Source organism: Neopsephotus bourkii, unplaced genomic scaffold (assembly GCF_033783945.1).
Source record: "Neopsephotus bourkii isolate Nb327-2 ecotype Australia unplaced genomic scaffold, CSIRO-AGI_Nbou_v1 NB_936, whole genome shotgun sequence".
NCBI lineage: Eukaryota > Metazoa > Chordata > Aves > Psittaciformes > Psittacidae > Neopsephotus > Neopsephotus bourkii.
The window spans coordinates 3109489-3128704 of record NW_026901430.1 but is presented as its reverse complement, the minus strand read 5'-3'; the positions used below and the strand labels follow the sequence as shown (position 1 = coordinate 3128704).

Genomic DNA, 19216 nt, shown 5'->3' with positions numbered 1-19216 from the left:
TGTGAAAAAAGACCAAGCAAAGAAAACTGGTTTCTGTCTCCTTTATTCTTCAATTCTATTAGTTCTGTGCAGGCTGCTGCCTCTCCCTCACGATAATACATTTGTTTGGATTTTTATTTTTTTATAAAAAGTTAAAAAAATAATCCGGTTACACCTTCCTAAAGAGTTGAATTTACAAATCTTGTTAAACGCTTAAAAAACATAAAATGGAACCTAAGCAACCAAAGCAAAATAATCTGCTGGCTAGAGATAAATAGTAGATGCTATTTGTTTAATTCCAAATATTTTGGTTTGACTGTGCTGATTTCCAGAGAAACCTGGCCACTCTGTGGAGCAGTCCTGCCTGGTAGGTCTTCCCCAGAGCCAGCTGCATGTCACAGCTGCAGAAGGACTCGACCCAGTGTAAATCTGAGCTCTCTGAAAGCTCCCAGGGCAACTTGCCCAGAGAACTTCCTGGAAGTTGCCTTAGTTGAGAAACTATTCAGTCATTTATTTAAGTTCACCTTTGGATTAAAATATCACAACAGTTTCCTGCGGTTCAGTTCTATTCCTTCAATGGGCTTGTCTAGCTCTCGCCCATCCTTTTAGCTGAGTATAGCTGGTCATTGTTCCCCATTTTCTAAGGAAATCAGTGTTGTCTCACATCACCAGAACCTTGTATTTTTTTTTCACTGAAGTAGAGAGAAGGAACACATTGCAATCTGTAGTTGTATGATGTATAGTATCTTGACATCACTCTTAAACTGAAAAGCTTTTCAGGGTTGAATACTTTTGTTAATACTATATTTTATGGAGAATGTGATCTGTCAAATAGGCAGGAAGCTGGACATTAAGATTTTATAAGTAAAATGAAAGATCTTAAGCTTCATTTAGCAGTGAGAGGACTTCAGAGGGGCTATTAACTGGTTTGTGGTGGTGCGCATGTTGTCCTTGTCTTAAGTTGTCCACTGTGGGCCAAGGTGAAAGCCTGCCTGAATCAGGGAGTGGAAAAGTATGCTATTTAAAAACATTTTTTTCCTTAGGTTTATTCAGAAAAAAAAAAAGAAAAAAGCAATTCCCCCCATCCCCCACCCCCAAATCAAGTTTATATTATAATTTTGGCTTACATTTAGAACCCTGCTGTATTTCATCAAAACTTGAGTGACTCCGTGTGCCTTCTATAGATGTTACACAACAGCTTGAGAAACATTTCAGTCTGCAAGTTGAAGTTTGGGAAGGAATGCATTTCTTTGCTCCTCAAGACAGCTGTACTAAGTGGATGACCTTTAGCATGAGGAAGGATTGCTGGGCTCCCAGAGCATCTCACTAGGATCAGATTTAGACCACCAGCAGAAAATCATGCTGGGCTGTCACAGCACCTTCATCTAAGATATGCCGAGCAGCACATTTGAACTCTGGCAGCAGTGAAAGCATGCATCCATATTAGTTACTCTGTCTCTCTCATTGTGACCCAAGTAATCTCAAAGTAAAGGAGCTATTCATGTTTGATGCCAAGGCATTTTCTACTCTGCCCCACAAACAGGAGTTTCTTCCTGTTATTTCATTTTGCCTCATCCCATCCTCTCTGAAGTTAGAAACAAGCTACTTTATAAAAAGGACTTGGTTAATATCAAAGGTGTTGTGGATATACCATTTCTGAAAAAAAAAGTTATTTATTTTGTAAGCCTTTTGCTTTGTATATCTTGATGGTATAAGAGCACATAACCTTTGGTACCCTCTCTTCAACTATAGGAAGTGGATAGGATTGCGTGTTTGGGCTTCCATTGTCTTATCAGGATTGCTTTGTGACTAAATGTAATCTGTGGAATAGGAGTAAACTTCTGCAAGCAAAAGAAATAAACCAAATAAAATCAGCTTCAAACCCCCAGAAGTTCTTTTCTCAGCATGGTAGATGAATGTGTGCGCTGACCCATGCAGCTGGTGGCTGAGAGTACAGCCTGCTGTGGTGAGAGCCTGCTCATGTTTTAAAGCAACACAATTTGTGATCATAGCGGTGTTGCTAAGGGGTCTCTTATATTTCTTCTCTTTCTTATTCTCTGTCAGATTTCAAAGACCAACCAGAAAAAAATGTTGCGTTGTGTGTATGTACTGCCTGTTCATCGTGAAGAGTGGGGAATGAATTACAAAAGCAAGCAAAACTTTAAATTGAACATACAATATGTAGCTCATTTCCTCAGTTGAGATACTCTTTATGTGCACATCCTAGTAGACACTGGTGTTTTCAGGATTTCAGCCATTTTCTTGCAACCATCAGATTTGGTGACTTCCTTGTTAAGGGAAACTAAAACAATGGCACATTACCACCTAAAGTCACTACCTGCTTCCCACCTTGCATCTTGGTGCTCTCATGCTTCCCTTTCTTTTTCTGTACTGCTAGTGTGGCTGATCCAATGGAAAAGAACTCTGAAAGAGTAAAATATTTCATTTCACAAGCCAACCAACTCAACTCTGAGACATGATTGCCAAAGAGGAGCAGAATTGCTCCTTTCACTGTCAGCTCAGTGATAAACTGACTTAGATGCAGCCTGAAGACATGTCTGCAGGATATATAAGGCATCCCAAATGCTGAAATGGATTTAAATACTAAAAAAAAATTCTCATCTTTTATACTTCATTAATCTTTTAAATAACTTGAAAAAATAAGCAAAATTACCAGCTCCATTTGGGTAAACACACAAGAAGGGGAGAGCAGTGGTGGTGATTTCCCACACTGAAGGATGCAAACCAGGTTACTGTCTGGTTCTCCCTGCTGTTATATAAGCTGGGATATTACTAATAGGAAAACGATGAAAAAGTAGCATTAAAATCATGTACTGTGTAAAAGGAGTTTAATTTTCCATCTCACATTTTTAAGATACCATATTAATAATTTAGCTGAGTTTTAGTAGCCTTTTCAGTTGTAGCCCACTAATGACAAGCTTGCTTTCTAATGTTTAACGCCTGCTGTGCAAGTGGTACTTTTAACAAAATACATTTGCTGCAGGCTTTTTGACATGGCTTCACACTGAGATAAACACAATTAACATGAGCTATTTCAACTTCCTTTCTCTTGTGCTTGTTTATTAATGGTCTTTTAAGATCTATATTTGTTACTAATTTTAAAGAATGTGTAACAAATTTGGTGGCACAGTAAGTGTTTTACTCTTGAGAAATCCCTGGGTTTTCTCATGTTTGTAGTAGCATATTCATATGCTTAGGCTCAAGAATGACCATATTAGTCCTTCTTTTAACATGCTATACAGTAGGATGCATTGTAGCAGCAAATGGAGGATGAGCCAAAGGAGTTCAGGCAGGCTAGCTTACATAGTATAAAAATTTCATTAGAAAGTATTTCCAGTGAATCCTATTTTGTGTAAAAAGTCTTATCTTTTTTATGTCACATCAAAATGGCTTTTAGTAAAAATAGTCTCGCAAAGAATGGCTACTGGGGCTGCACTGAATATTCATAACGTTCTCCATCTGAATGTGCTGAGACCTTTTAGAATAAATATATTCTTTTTAGGTTAAGCTAGTTCCGGATATTGTTGTTAATCTTCTTTACATCCTTCCAGACAGTCTGCATAAGGCAATTTTTGAATTAAAAAAAAAAAATAGGAGGAGATAAAATTTCTGGCCTCGTTGAGGGTGCACACAGGAATCTCCAGCTCTCATTAAAATTAGTGCAAAGACTTCTCTTGACTTTGGTAGAGACTGGATCTTCTCAGCATGCTTTTGAAGAGGTAGAGGGAAGAATGCATGCCTCATAAAGATAAATGTCTGTTAGAGTTCTCAAGGGCAAAACTGTTTTATGTTTTGTGCTCTTCTTTCCAGGCTGCTACCTCTGCTGACTGACTGAAACATCTCTACATACTTTCCTCACTTTTTATAGCGGTTAGTCTGAAAGTACACCCTTTGTGGCAGAATCAAAGGAAGACTGCTGCTTGCATCTTCCTCTTCCTGTGCATCTGGGCAAGTGGCAACTACAATTGCTTTTTAATGGATGGATTTGAAAGGGGTAGTGGACTGATATGATAATAGGCAGATTTTCACCTTAATAAATTAACATAAACTGAAGCTGTCCAGTTTAGTAATTGAAGTACAGTAAATATTATATGTTTGCTTATCATGGCCTTTCTGCCCTGTGAATCATACAGCTGCTTGTGAGCAGTTCTGATAAAGACCTATAGACAGATACAAGTAAAATGCTAAGTCTGACAAATGACACAGTTGTTCAGTTGACTCCATAGGGACTGTGCGTGGTACTTAGGAGGGTATGTCTGAGTATCAGGCCTCTCTCCCTTGACTTTGCTGCTAAATGAGACTGAGTCCCTGGAGAGAGCAAAACTTGTTCCAATCTTGAGAACAAAAATACTTAGTCATTTTGCAGATTGTATGACATGGTGGCAGGGCTGAGAGGACCTGGGAGGCCTGGAAGCTAGAAGGCTTTACAAGAAAGCCCTGCATGCTGTTGGGATGGTTGGAAATATAAAGGATACATCTGTGCCACTTCAGTGCAGAGACAATATCCACAGCTATTAAAACTTTCTGGTTTCTTCAGTGATAGTGGCAGCATCCCAAATCATGCTCTCAAAAAGAGGCCTTTGGGACACCACGGATTTCTCATTGTATCAGACCAAGCTGTACTTAATGCCTGCAAAGCAGGGCAAGTGATGGATAGTTGTCTTAGCTTTGGTTTGGATGTTATCTCTTGTGCCCTCTGCTGTAACTGAATTTGTTAGCATTTGTTTTGGACTACCCCGGTATGATCCACTGCTCAGGGAACAGGTGATGAGAGAACATTCTATGGGGAAGATTTCAGTGGTCAGTGGTAGAAGCCACTGACAATTGCTGCAGTGAAAAAAAGGCCCAAAGGAAAGGACATCCCACCTTCCATAGATGGACATGATAAATCGATTTGTTTTCAGTCACTTTGTTTTACTTGTCACACAGTGTTTTTTCACAACCAGGTCTCTATGTGTTGTCTTAATCTTGTTCCTCATGGCTATGAAAATACCTGCAGCTAAAGCTAATCCCATGGGTTAAACCCTAAATATTTTTTGAGGCATCCTTACTTCTATCTGTGCTTTCATTTAGCTTTTTGGAAGTGAAAAAGACATAGCTGAGACATCTTAGCTGCTGGATATTGGCATTACTTAGTTCATTTTAGTGACTTTTGTAGGTTCTCTGTGTAGCACTGAGGGGTATTTACCCCAGCAACTTCAAATATGTGCTGTTGTTTTCCTGTTCATAATACGTTGTTCTGGTGATGCCAGTAAAATGTAGCCTTATATTGCCTGAAGAACATTCAGATTTTATCAGAAAGGTCCTTTTAAAATGCATTTTTTGATAGTAAAAAGAAAAAAAAAGAAAATATTAAAAAAAAAGCGTTATATAGCAGTTGGAACTGATTTCTGCAAGAGAACTGGATTTGCTGTGGTCAGGCTATTGAAATCCTATTTTGAGTTAACTCACATGCTTGGGATGTCTGTTATATTGAAATACTTTTAGCTTTGAAGGCTCACCGAGTGTGTTACAAGCAAAGGGAAAAATAAATACATTATGCAAAGGGTGATTAGTTTTATCACATAGTCTTCTACAGGGCAGCTGTTTATTTTCAGTGTTCATTTTCTTGGATCAGTCAGGTAGACAGCTGTTCTTTTAGGGCATTTTTGTTAATTTAAGTAACTTCTTTGAATTGCAAATCTACCACCAAAATCGCTTCTAAAAATTCAGCCCCCAGCTCATAATTATATCATAAAAAAACCTTTAGATCACTAATTCAAAAATACCTGCTTGTCAGAAATGTTTCAAACAAATGCAAAGTATACACACTGTAAATCACCCAATACATCAATGTCTATATGAAACTGAATATAAAATGTCCAGGTCTGCTAGGTTTCTCACATAAAAAATGTAATGTAAATTATATACGTTCCCATAAGGCCACAGCCAGCATGAAATACTGTTGTCTTATACATGTGACTTCATAAACACCTGTTAATATCAATAGGCTATTGGAAAGATAGAAAAATGGTAAGAGGAAAACATGTAATTCATCTTTTCCTTTCTTAAATTGCTTTTGATTTTTGGCCAATTCCAGAGGAGTTGAGGAGAGTTGTAGGACAGGGGAAGGAAAACAGTGCTGCAGACTGGGCCTATGCATACCACACTTTGAGACCAGAGCTTTCTATGTGTTAGAAACTGTCAGGAGCAACTGCAGTGTAGAAGTGTTCTCTCTCTGGTGTGGGTCTTGTAGTACCTTTATTGAAGTCAGTACTGTGCTTAGATACATATTTTGTATTCAGGCTCTCAGACTTGTGTTATAAATATTTGTGTTCCTTTCAGTTCATGTGAAAACATAGATCTAGGCTACCATAGTTTTATGAGGGCATTACTAGAATGTTGCACTGAAATGAATTCTTTGTATAGTAAAATGCTCAACTACAGGAAGTGTAGCATTACCACTCCAGGAGATGAATCTTACTCAGTGAACATAGGCAGTTATACTGAAATTTTTATTAGGTATCTATTGGCTGATGTGTTTTGACCATTGTGGACCAAACTGTAGTGACCTAACCTTGCAAGTGCAAAGTATTTTTATTTCACTGTGAACCAGAATTTGTTCCATTATGAATTTATTGCTAAGATAGTTTGTTCTGAAATACTCCCAGCTGGAGTATCCATTCCCAGCTGAGCCCATTTTGGAAGATGCAATTTGGGATGAGGTTATAGCTGCTCTCTCCTTCTGTTTTGCACAGCTCCTGAAAAGGCGAACCAGACACACAGTCACTGTGCTTCATGACATACAGAGGCTGCCCTTTCTCCAGATCAGCAAGATTATCACAATGCAGCAACTGTGCAGGCGCTTTACAGAAATCACTGGAGGTCAAGTGCAGCCTGGTGTGATTAACAGACCAGAAATGTGGTGTATTTGCGCTGGCTGTTTTTTTACCAGTCAGGCCTTGGAGCTGCTATCGGACAACTTGATGGAGAGAATTCCTTGGCAGGGTAATGCCTGGAAGTGGGACGAGGTTTTGTGTATTTTGTCCTCCCTTCTTCTGTACCCACACCTGTACATTGATTTTTCAGTATCTGAAGTGTGAAGCACAGAAAATCGACAAAGCTCAGTGGTTGGAAGCCTGAACACATTTCCTTTGTTTTTAGCTGTTGAGTCAGGAGATTTGCATGATTCTTTGCTTTCATATTCCAGTGATGTGCTTTAGAAGGGTAAGAACTTCAGTTATGTAGGTATCTTGGTGTAATTACAGCCATACTATGCATAACAGTAGGGACATGAGCAGGAGAGAAGAGCGATACTAGAAGTGGTGGTGGGTGCTCTCAACGAGCTTCTGGTAATGCCATGATGTCCCTTAGCAGCAGATTGAGTCAGAACAGGGAATTTCTTTGTTAAATTAGTTTGCAGTTTGTTGATTTTCAGTTTTGGTAGGCTTTTTTTTTTTTTTCTTCCCTTCAAATATTTTAGTGGTGTATAAATATTTTAGTTTTATTGGAAGTTTGGAGGTTAGCAAGAAAAAGCCGTTAGGTCTGAGAAAGCCAAATAAAAGACTCGATGGTAAAAAAATAGAAAAGGAATAAGCTTTTAATATGTGGGGGCAATGGGGTTTAATTTTGTGGGTAATTAATAAGACCTGTGTATTTCTTAGCCATGACTGGAATGTTTTGGCAAAGTACAAAAAAGTTCACTTGGATGCTTGCCATTAAGATGTGTTACAATACTCATTTTAATTTCGAAATGCTTGACGTATCAGAGCAAAGTTAACTGAAGATATTATTATGATGTAAGTACAAATGGCGTTACACTAAATCAGTAGAATGTGGTACCCACAGCTAGTTGTAGGATCGTGAGTGGTATATCTAGTTAATTAATATGCTAATTATCTAGTTTAAAGATAAAAGGGGTATTAAAAGAATGCAATCAAGAGCTTGCATTTTTCTCTTCTGCTGTGCAAACACAGCTCCCTGCAATAACTTAATGAGGAAATTTCAGAGGAACAAAACTAACAACAAACGAACTAAAAGCTTAACTAAGTACTCACATGGTATTGCTGAGACCTTTTGAGCAGAAAGTAGCATAGCTATGTATTTGGGTTGTCATAACAGCAACTAACAGAGAGAGTGGACTAGCTAACTAAGAACTTCCATTTATTTGTGGGAAATTCATTTTTTAGAAGCAGCTTAAGCAAAATTTCAATTAAATGGTTGTTATTGAAAGCAATTTATTTATTGATAGTAATAAGACTGAAGATACTTCTGAGGTACATGGATGTAAACACTTTGAAGAGAAGAGAGCACAAGCAGAAAGAGAAGAGTAGCACTTTTTTTTTTGCAGTAATGAAAGCACCATGAAGCAGGCTTTCAGTCAGCCTTTAATATCTTAGCAGAAAAGGGATTAGTGCTCAAAAAGCAAAACTGATGTTTGTTCTGGAATAAGCATCCTGAATTTGGAGACTGTTCCGAGGTCCATGGAGGCTGGTTTTGATCTAGGCTGGAAACTGATAGAAATCTTAACAGTATGTCACTGTGAGAGGAAAGATCCTTAAGCACAATGACAATGTGCTTTAAACTGCGTCTGAAGGCCTATTATGGGCTAAAATAGCATGTGGATTTCAGAACAAATTAAGGAATGTCTTTCAAGAGAGAGGATGTGAGAGACAAGAATGTGGCAAATCAAGACTTTGTGGGTTAGAAAAATATCTTCAGAGCTTTAACTGCTTTATTAGTGTTAAATTTCTTGTCTGTAAACACCTTCCCTCAGCTGGAGAATACCCATGTTTGGAGTTGTTTTCATTTCTGTCAGGAAGCCATGCATATTTAGGCTTGTCAAAATCATGACACTCTCTGCACTAGAATGCAATCTGAACAACAATGTACAGTCTCAACTGACATCCATGCTTGATAAAGACAAAAAGACTATCTCCTAATCACTTTAGTGTTACTACTAATGGGCTTGTTATTAATACAAACGCACTGTTACAGCTAATTTCAACAAATACAAATATACAAAAGAAAGAATGTGACAAATCTTCTGTTTTCTTTTGTATTTATTAAACAATTCAACAAAAATAAAACATCGAGCATGTGCTAAATGGAAGCTAGAAGCTGGCTTATAGAAACAGTAAATATCACTTTGAGAATAAGTAATGTCAAGTATTTTATTGCAGAATTTATTATAGAAGGAGCAGCAGGAGTAATCCTGACTGTGATTCACAGTATCTCAATATTTATAACCTAGGCTGTATTTGTGTTAACAGTGAGCTCTCAAATAATCTGAACATCGCACCTCTCCTCCTAGAGAAAACAGTCTCGTTCCTGCTCTCAGCAACTCCATTGAGAACAGGGATGATAACTCTCTAAAAGGTAGATTTTTTTCAAGAGTCTGAACGATTTAGTATTTTGGGATCCCACTGATCTTCTATGCCTAAAAGCTGGTGCAGTTCTATCCTCTCTATATTTGGGCAGATAGAACCAGGGCAAAACCCTGCCTGGGGTCTAAGCTTCTTTTAACTTCCAGTGGTTTAGGACTTCACTGTCACAAGTAAGCACACTGTCATAGTACAGAATTTTAATGCAGTCTTCTGATTGGTCTTTTAGTTCATTCATTCCAGTCAGAAACTGTCTAAGATGCAATACGGTTTTGTTTTTTATTTCCTTTTTTTTTTTTTTTTTTTTGGTAAAGAAACAAGCTTTGTGCTTTACATCTGTCTGGTTTTGCTCTGGTGACTTTTCAAACTATTTTGAAACACATTTCACAGAGAGACAGAGGTCTCAAAGACAGTGAGCTCCTGCAAACTGACAGTCCTCTAAGTAGTTGTCAACACTCGAGGGTTCAGTGGATGCATCCCTGTCAGCAGTCTTTATGTATGTTCCAGTTGAGGCTGTAGCATGATTATGCTCTTTATTAGATACCATCTACTACACACAGGAGAGAAACATGATCAGTGTTTGCACTTGGCAAAATTTTAACTTCAGTCCTGAACAACCTGCATGCCAAAGCATCCATGCAGAAGAAAAAGAATTAGACTCTGAACTAGACTTTTATCAGTTCTGCTGTTCACATAACAAGATGTTTTGCATTCCAGATGCTATGGTCTCATGCTTGGGTCAATCTCATTATTTTTTATAAAGAAATTGCTGAAGGTAACTTTGGGTGAAATGAGAGGTCATGTAAATTATGTTCATATATTTATACATATATATTCTAGTGTGAGTTACAGCTGGCTTTTCATCTCTATAGATGGTAAGTTGTAGCAGTGCCAGAAAAGAAATAAAGGGAATTCACAAAAGTGGAACAGACTCTGAAGCTTGGGAAGGAATGTCATTAATGAAATGCACACACTATAAAGGCAGCATTATATAAAACATAAAATAGTCTACATTACGAACTTATTAGCTTTGAATAAACTCAGACCTTTGCTACAGAGCTACATGCCCAGATGTAGCATTAGATAGATGCAGCCTGGGGGAGAAGATTTCTTCTTTGCTAAATAATCATATTCTACATAGGGTTTTATATCTCACCTCCTGGATTTTTTTCCCCTAAATTGTAGTTTTCTTTATCATTTGATATTATCAATATTAAGTGGATATGTTTTTAAGCTTTAGCTTACTCTTATAATGAAAAACGAAACTGTAGTTAAACTTTTGTGGCATTTTTATGTGACCCGCAGGGTCTGTCTTGTTAGGGGTTTTATCTAAATCACCAGGCTTTAAAATATTTATTCTGTATGATTTCAGCTATACCTGTGAATGACTGACATGTCTTAAGTGAAAGATCTCTTGTCCCCAGTGGTTGTTAAAGTCAGAGCTGTCTTTTCTGAATTATTTTATTTCACAAGCTTTTAATCAAACCCCAAGGACATGTCAAGCTCTCACATACTCTTGTCTTTCAAGTATATGCTTAAACAAACCATGCCGTGGAGGAGATGCTGTCATTTCTTCTGTTGTTCCATTCCAAGCACATATTCATCATGATAGGGTAAACTTAAAATAAATTTAATATCATAGTGAAGTGTGGTTTGGTGAGGTGTGGCCCTCTTTCAAATGCTGAAAAGCATTGTGATTATAAAACAGCAGCTTGAGCAGCACAGCAAAGTGCTGGCAGTAAATCAAGCAATGCCATTACTCTCTAAATAAATATTTAGTTTGTTAGTCTGGTGGAGTTTGTGCTCTCTCTTGAAGTTATCTTTATGACATTTCTGTGAATGTGAATTAATTTGAAGACCACTGTGAGATTTGTTTTACTGTATACTTCACCACTTTATTGAATTTTCTATGCCTGAAAGCATCAATTAGTATATTTATAGCCAAGCTTTTCAACAGTTTTGATTTTTTTCAATTATTGTTCTCCTGGATCCCAACCAGAAAGTGTTCATGTACTTCTTATACAGCACAAAATCTGAATGCCCCAAGGGTTCTCATATTTCTAGAGGGGACCTAACAGCTACTCTGTCCTGCTTTTACTGCTCAGGATAAGATAAGCCTGGCAGGCTATGCTACAAAACTGTAATGATGGCTACTGTGGTGCTTGTTATTTCTGTATTTTATAGCTCCATAGGCAAATGAATACATTTTTTAAATTAGGCAGGGACTTAGCATCTGGGTCTCATTTAGACCATGCTCTAAAACTGCCTTCTGTGAAACTTTAGTAATGTCTTAGAATGGCTGTGTACTGAATGAGTGACTTAAAGGTTTCTTTGTGCTGAAAGGAGCAGTGCTGCTTGGAGAGCCTGCAGTTTCCAAGATATTTTTGAAATGGTCGCACAGAAGCCCAGTATTTGTGTTTAAAATTATTTATTGATGGAAGAGTAAGTGAAAGAGTGATATTTGGACCAAGAGTTGTTTTTAGGAAGAAATAGCCTGTTTTCCCCTCAAGCTCATTTCTGAATTTCAGGAGAAAAAAACAAACCCACTCATAAACCTCAAAACATTTCTAAGGGTCAAGTGCCAGTGTCGAGCATCAGTGGCTTCCCATCCCTAGTACGTTGGAAATCCACAAGTATGTCATTACCTGTATGTCAGGACTTTTGCTTTGAAGCTGACAGTGTAGACTGACTCTGCTTTGGTTTCAGCTCTATGTAAGTTGAAATTAATTGGCAGTACTCATGACAGCCTTCATCTACACCTATTTCATCTGCCTTTGTACCTAATGAAGCAGTAACATCTGTCTTTTTCTCCACTAGGCTGAGGCATTGAAAAAGATCCTGATAACATAGACGAGATAGAAATACTGGGGAGCCTGATGCAGACACACTAATGACTATGGCCAGATTTGTCAGAAGGCAAAGGTTAACCATGCCTTATCAGCCATGTTTGGTCTGCACTGGCTCTAGCACAGCCTCTTCTGTGCCTCAGTGCTGCAGTCTCATGGCTTCTCATTTCTGGGAGGTCACAGTGGGCACATGGCACATGGGTATCTTGTTCTTGCAGATTTTGTTGGCACAGTCTTTATGCCGTGCAGAGAAACTGCCTCCGCTTTCCATCTTGAGCAGCTCTGCAAGTAGACTGTAAGGTGCCCATTGTGCCTTGAGCTGATCAGGTGTTGAAAGGAAACTATAGACTAGGTAATCTGACTATGGACTACAGCTTTGTTATTGCTTGCAGCTACATGGATTAGGTCATGAGTGGAATTCAGAAACCAAAATGTTAATTAAGGGAAAGATTTTCTCCAACACTGGCTAGGCTCGAGACTTGAATTTAGATTTTCCATTTTTATCTTCTCCTCATTTGACGAGAAATTCCCTCTTCAGCCTAAGAAATGCTTCTGATGGAATGTTCAGAGAAAAAAATCAGCAAATTAGTTTTATAGAAAAGTAAGTTTAATAAAAATATTGTCTCCCATTCTAGTAATAAACATCAGTCTAGTCTTTAAAACCCCCACAGCATCCTGCATCCCGCAATTAACAAACACTAAAAAATAAATACGCTATCCATCCAAACCACCATTATGAAAGGAGCTTCTGTAAATATACGGTCATACAGCAGTTCCAAATGCCACCTTATACATGGGCTTTAGATATATTTGCTGCATTAAATAACAGCAATGTATATAATTGAACACACTTATTGATAACTTGTTGCCTACTACAAAATAGCTATTGAATTCCAGTGGATTAGTGTGACTGAGGTCATGGTACATAAATTTGATTGTAACCCCAAATTAAATTTACATATGCTTGCTGTATAGTAATAACGAAGTAAGAAAATGAAACACCTCTCCAGTATAGCTATGAGAACTTAAGACAATTTCAACTCTGTTGATCAGTTTAGTTACTTGTGGAAGTTACTGCTTATCCACTGAAATAACTGTATTAGTGCCATTTACTGTCTATGAGAATCTGGGCCTATAATCTTTTAAAATGCAAAGTGAATGTATCATAAAGAAAAATAAAGCTATTCTGTGATGTGTATGGGACTTTTTTGTACTGTATGTCTGAGTAAAAATTACTAACGCAAGAATGTCTTGTTTTCAGAAATAAGCAATTTACTCATATGCTGAGTTGCTTTATTTTGTTGGTTATTTTGTTGCTGCTTGCCCAATACTACAACATATAACCTCTGACTCTCTAAAAAAATTGCTTTTATAGTTTTCTTTTATGGAAGTATTTATGTTTAGAGCCTTTGCAATCTCAGGAGAAATGAAATTTCTTCCACTACCTTTTGTCTTGAAGCTTGAATTGTTTAGCATTATGTCTTAGTTGCGTTTGAGTCATATTGCTATGTAATGGCTGCACTCTGTCACACATTCATGGGGCAAAGAGCATATTGTAGCAGCATAAAAAAAAACCACTGCTATGAATGTAATACTGCAGTGGGAAGATTTTTAGGTTTTGTAAAAAAAAAAAAAAAAGGCATTTTTTGGACCTAAGGCTTAATCAGGTAAATTCTGATGTACTACTAGTAATCAGTGAAGTATGTCTCTAGATGAGAACTACTCACATCAGCATTTCTTATCATCTACGCATACCTCACTGAAATCTTGTGCTAATTATTTTATTTTTAACATGATTTGACTAACGGATTGCATACCTATTGAAATCAAACACGAAGAACATTGTAAAAGCTGCCTAAAAGAGAATACGTAAACTCACTCCATCTGCTAGTAAAAGTAAATTATTAATGGTTTTATTTCTTATTTTTTCCACAGGATTTGAGGTTCCAATTAAAACTGTGTTTGGGCCATTGCTTTGCCTGCCAGTACTTAATCTTTCCTGAAAGCCTCATCACTTATCTAAAACAGAAGAACGAGGTAAGGAGAGAAAGTAATGAAATGCAGCATAACGCATCTGTCAAAGGAACAGAAAATAGCTTTAAAAACAATCTAGGATCAATGACATTAAAAAATTATTTGTTGTGCACTAAATGTGTTCGCGTTAGGCATCCTAATTCTAAGCGATCTGTTGCTACCAGTGTGTTCTTGCATGCACTGGGGTTTGGTTGTTTGTGTTTAAGAGATTTACTGTTGATGTAGCCACAGGATACAAATGACTGATAGGAATAGGAGCTCTGGGATTGCTAAATGCACCTCTCTCTGCTCTAGGGTCCTTTGGAAGATTGTTTGACATCTTGGTGCTGAACTTATGAATATAATTAACATTTCTGGAGTTATTTAAAATTCAGTTTTGGGTCAGTCTAGATTGATGTTCTCCAAATATGCACAATGAAATATTGGGTACTGTATTAAAAGACTGAACCTGTTTCTGCACTCAGAATTATGCTATCCTTTGTTGTTGATAATACATCTTTCTAAAATACTTGGAGCTGACTTTTGCTATGTCACTTAGGATTTGTAATAATATACAACAAAGCAGGCATAACTAGAGGTGACAGAGAAGAGTATACAGTGATTTAGCCTTTATGGGATAAGGATGTAAGGTAGACATGGCCTGAAAAATATGAGACTTTTTTTAATAGGAAGAGTATAGCCTGCAGTGGCCACTTCTGTAGTCACTGCTGACATTCACCAAGAGAGAATATTGGGAACTCAGTTCTTAGTTTTCCCATTCACTCATTTTTTTCTGCATTTTCAGATCTCTGCCAAGGGTTGGGTTCAAACTAATATTAGCTGGTGCAGACCAGGGTCAGTGTGTCCTTTTACTCAAGCCCCTATATGAAAACCAGCAGGCTAGAAAGCTTGTTGGTTTCTTGCCTTCTCAACATAAACCAACATATATTGGTTTTGGAATTGTTAAGCATGCATGCCTTCTGGAATCTCTCTTAGCAATGCTATTTATAATTTTTGCATTTCTAGCTGTATGCAGGGTAATATTGAGTAACTGAGGAAAAAATGTTGAATGTGACATTAACAGACCATGGATAGCCATTGGCCATGTAGAAAATAGCTGGTGGTAGTTATCAGCAATAAGTAAAACTGGGTTTAGTAGGTGTGGTTTTAAAGCACGTGTGTTGTCAAGGGAGTGTTGTACCTCCAAATCCAGAATTGATAATATGTGTAACTGACTGGTATGAGCATTCCAAAATTGCTATCAGAAACTACTCTTACATATGTAAAGTGTTGGATATGCTATGTAACTCCTTGAGGCTTGCCAGATAACTTCATGATTTCTGAATCATGTCTTACAGTGACTGTGTCTTACAGCACAGTTGTCATCTTATATTGCCCATGTAGGGCATCATTTCTTCTGAAAGTTGGGGACATGCGCAGGAAAACGTTTTGACTGACATTCGATCTTTCAGTATTTGACCAAGTAATCCATTTGTTGAACAGCTACAGTCCAGATCTCATTGTATTGGTCTCAGAGACTGGAAAAGATGATGAAACAAAATTCATTTGTATAATGTAATTAAAATTACTTCTTAGTTTCGCTGAAGGAATCAAGATGAGGTGCTTGGAGTTAGGTTTGTCCTAACAGGGTCCATCTTCAAAGAAATTTAATTAAATTAGCTACTCTTAACAGGATTTGAAAAAAGCACACTTGATTTGTCTGTAGCTCTTCAGCTTTCAGTGCCTGATAATTACATTTCCAGATATTCTTTCAATAGATAGGTATCTCAAATGTAATGCATTAAAAATTCCCTGATACCTTCTTGTTTAAAAAATTAACCTTTTCACCTTCAAAACCTTTAAGTTATTAATGTGAGGTACATTAACAACTTAAACCATATAATCCTAGAAATTGTTAGCTTCTTATAAGCATTATTATTTTGTGGTGAATGTGGATGACATTAAAAAAAATCTCACACTGATTTGGTGACTAAAACAAGTACTCTGTTAACTATGAATGCAGTTTAGTCGGTACTGATACTGAAAACAGTCAAAGTTTTGTCGTGGTTTCTAAGAAAAACAAGGCTTATATGATTATAATAATGTATATGGATGAGTGAGATGTCTTTGTGTCTGTATCCCCCAATATTTTTTAACCTGTTTACTGATATCAGGGATTCTTTTAGCCTAGCGACTGACATTAACAGGAAGATAGAGTTTTTAAAAGAAAATTATGTTCCCAACATTCTGGGAAAAAGGATTTTTATAATGCCCTAAGGGAAGGTGAATTTGCAAGCTTCTCTAAGAGACTGTACAACAGAAAGAGACACAATTAATGTGCCAAATTGGAGAGATGTTTCAGTCAGGACCTGCACCTTTTAAACATGGAAGGACCCACAAAGAAAATACATAAGTGCAGGGAACTGACCTAGGGTCCTGCTTAGGAAATCAGACTGCCTCCTCCTTGTGCATTCTGAATGTCTCCCTCTTCATCACAGCACATATATCCTGTTTCTTTGTAAGATGCTGATATGTGATCTCAAAACCAGGGGCTCAGTCTTGCAGCAGTATGGACATTTAGTTTCAGGTTATAGCTCTTGTGTTAAAAAACCCTCCAAAACATTATTGTACTCGTGGTTGGCAGGCATTGTGCTTTGTAGTTTATCACATCTGCAGTTTCAACTGTAAACACAGGAAAACATCTGTTTTACTTACGGGACAGCTTATTGTTGTTATTGAGCAGTAAAGAAACCTTATGCTTTGGAGGAAAGAATTTGATTTACCTGTGTTATTAAGTGTTCTAGGTATGTGATTAGACATTACTCTCATAAGCCACGTCATATGTTGCTATTTTATAAATCCATGTTAGCTTGTACAGTCAGGGAAAGCTTCTGCAGTAAAGTCCTTAAGCAGATGCAATATGTGTCAACACATGGCTCCTAGCCATTGACAAGTGTTGGTAGTATTACAGGCCTTCAAGATGAAATGTGGTTTCCTGGATAATTTGTATAATGCATCTTTGGGGTATTCATATTTTCAAGATGTATTTGGATTTACAAGCCATGAAAGATAAAGTATGCTTTGCAGTTTCTATTTTAGACATAGTACCATTTAAAATGCCAGAGGCTTCTCTTCCATACAGTGGATGGTTTGCTCTGAGGATCTTACATATTCATTTCTATTGGTTCTCATATCACAGAGTCTATATTAATATTGCCATAGTGAAATAGGAGTCTGACTGCTGGGAATGGCCACGCAATCAATGAAAAATACTTTGCAACAATATTGTCCTTTTCACTTTAGTTAAAGGTTGTGAAAGCAATTTACAAACATTAATAACGCATTATGGTAAGCTGCTAAAGCTCGATCTCTGTGAGCATTCAGTCCTAGATACTCTTGAACTGACAGGAAAATGGGTAATAGCTATGCTATGACAGCGGAAACAACTACTGCTTTGCTAGGCTCTGTTTTTTGTGGAATCCCTGGGGCATCCATAAAGTTTCATTTCAAGAAATTATTAGAGGCTGCAGCTTCCCAGCTCTGGAGTTTACTTCTGGAGGCTAGCTGTGGTTCTTCACTCTGGGCTCTGGTCCACCTTGAGCTTTTTATTAACTTAATCTAAATTTTGAAAGAATCTGAAGAATCACATCCAGGTTTGATGGGGCTTGGAGCAACCCGGTCTAGTGGAAGCTATCCCTCCCTATGGCAGGGGGTTTGGAATTAGGTGATCTTCAGGTCCTTTCCAACCTGAAACATTCTGTGATTCTATGTTTCTAATCAAAAGGAAACAAAGACATTAACTGAGGAGGAAAAAAGGGTTCATTGAGTCTCTTGAGAATGAAATCAGCTTTCTAGTAGCAGCCTTTACCTTGACTAGGTATAGAAACTGTTAGGTAAAATTATCATGGTCAACATTCAATCAGTTTTACACTGTTGAAACTGGAACTGTGAATTACAAATAAGGAAGAATAGCCAGGTACTGAAAGGTCAAACAGCAAAGCCTGAGCTGCGTTGCAGGTTTTTTCTTTTCCTTTTTCCCCTCCCCCCCTGAAGTGTTTGTTTACATCTACAGTGTTTTCTGTATATAAATATAAACCTTCTATTCTCCATGAAGAACTCTTAGGCAAGATGGCTTAACGTAAGGTTGGAACTACCCGTTGTCAGAAAGTGCCTGGCAAATTATTATGCTTGTGTCTTGTCAGCTTGTCTCACTGGAATCTCATTCCAACTTTTACAGGATAAAAATACATTAGAAATATATTTTGTAGTGATTCCAAAATAGGCTTACAGAGTCAGTATAAGTTACAGAGATAGCAAGGTAGACAATACTTTGCAATACCTAGTATTGTACAGTAGTCTACTTTATTCATTTGTGCAACAAAAAAAACTCATTGTGCAACAGAAACTCCTTTTGATATCAATAGAAATCCATGATGCAAAGGTGACATTGTTCACGTTGTCGGGTACTGTAAATCACATGCATATGTATCATTTGAATTGTGTTCTCACACACTCTGTTTCTACTTATAACATTAAACCACTGCTTTTAAATATAGAATGAAAGCATTTCTTAGAGATAAGTTGAACTATCAAGTGGTGAAATATCATTGCTCTTTTAATTATACACATAAAATAAAAAATACAAGTTGCCGTAGAATTCCAGCAATGCAATTTCTCAGTAATTCACCATGGAGACAGTTTCTTGCAATATTCCAGAGTTCTGTCCTTTAAGATAAATGTATTTTTATGCAATTCAATTTATTTCACAATCTTTAAAATCTCATTTTACAAATCACTGATATATTAGCTTAATCATCGGTCTGACTTTAGTCTAGTGAATGCACATATATGGTAGAGATGTTTCTTACTTTTTCCAGCATCTTCTATAAACCAGCAAATCAGTAACCAGAAAGATAAAATGAATCATTCAAAATATGCTGACTAAAGACCAGAGGTACTTACAGTATTAATGTATTTTGTGTTTGTGCCTATAGG

The 19216-nt window shown here is 37.2% G+C and overlaps 1 long non-coding RNA gene across 1 annotated transcript in view; it reads left to right on the top strand.

Moving 5' to 3' along the window:
- Window positions 1–14298, top strand: part of LOC133214824 (uncharacterized) — a 356264-nt gene extending 341966 nt beyond the window's left edge. Inside the window, exon 3 of the long non-coding RNA XR_009726239.1 lies at window positions 14144–14298. This is a non-coding gene — a long non-coding RNA (uncharacterized LOC133214824). The remainder of the gene's footprint in view (window positions 1–14143) is intronic.
- The last annotated feature ends 4918 nt before the right edge of the window (window positions 14299–19216 follow it).